The sequence below is a fragment of the Triticum aestivum genome, chromosome 7A, assembly GCF_018294505.1.
Source record: "Triticum aestivum cultivar Chinese Spring chromosome 7A, IWGSC CS RefSeq v2.1, whole genome shotgun sequence".
NCBI lineage: Eukaryota > Viridiplantae > Streptophyta > Magnoliopsida > Poales > Poaceae > Triticum > Triticum aestivum.
In genome coordinates this window covers 55,387,952-55,388,826 of record NC_057812.1, presented here as the reverse complement: position 1 = coordinate 55,388,826, position 875 = coordinate 55,387,952, and positions in this window count along the sequence as shown.

Genomic DNA, 875 nt, shown 5'->3' with positions numbered 1-875 from the left:
GGGCGCGGGCGACGGCGACGGCGACGGCGGGCGACGGCGACGGCAGGGGCGGCGTGCGGCGTCGGGGCAGCCTGGCGGCGTCGAGGAGGTCGGCGTCGTCGGGGGCAACTGGCGAGGGAAATCTGAAAATTTCACAAGTCCTGGTTATATACCAAAGGCATTGGATCATGGTTCGTGGCACAAATCATGACCAATGCCCCCCTTTAGTCCCGGTTGGTGCCACCAACCGGGACCAAAGGCCTCTTTTCAGCAGCCCAAAGGGCGGGAAGCGGCGGCTTTTGGTCCCGGTTGGTAGCACTAACCGGGACTAAAGGGGGCATTGGTCACGGTTTGTGCCATGAACCGTGACCAATGCCCCCTTTAGTCCCGGTTGCTGGCAGCAACCAGGACAAAGGCCTTGTGCTGCCCCGCGCCAAAACTTTATCCCAACTCGCTAGCTGAGAGAGCTCGAGAGTGGTTTATAAGCGCTATTCCGCCTTCCCTCTCGAGCTCCTCTCAAATGCAGGCTTTCGGGCCTAACCCCGCGCTGTGTGCCTGTGGGTCTACTGGGCCTCCTGCGGGCCTAAATCCTGGCCCATGGTAGGGTTTCTAGTCGTATTCAGGCCGTCGGTGCCCAGTAGGTGGCACTTTTTTTTCTTTGTTGCTTTATTTATTTTATTTTGTTTCTACTTACAACAAAATACTTATTGTTGCTATTTTTTTCCAGTTTTTTGTTTTGTTTTCTGCATTATTTATTTTCTTTTGTTTTTTTCTTTATATTTCAATTCTTTTTTCCTTTTAGTTTTAGAAAAATTATGAAGTTTCTGTTAGTGCCACTAGTTTTTAAATTTGAAAACACTTTTTTATTTTTTTTGTTTTCTTTGTTGCTTTATTTA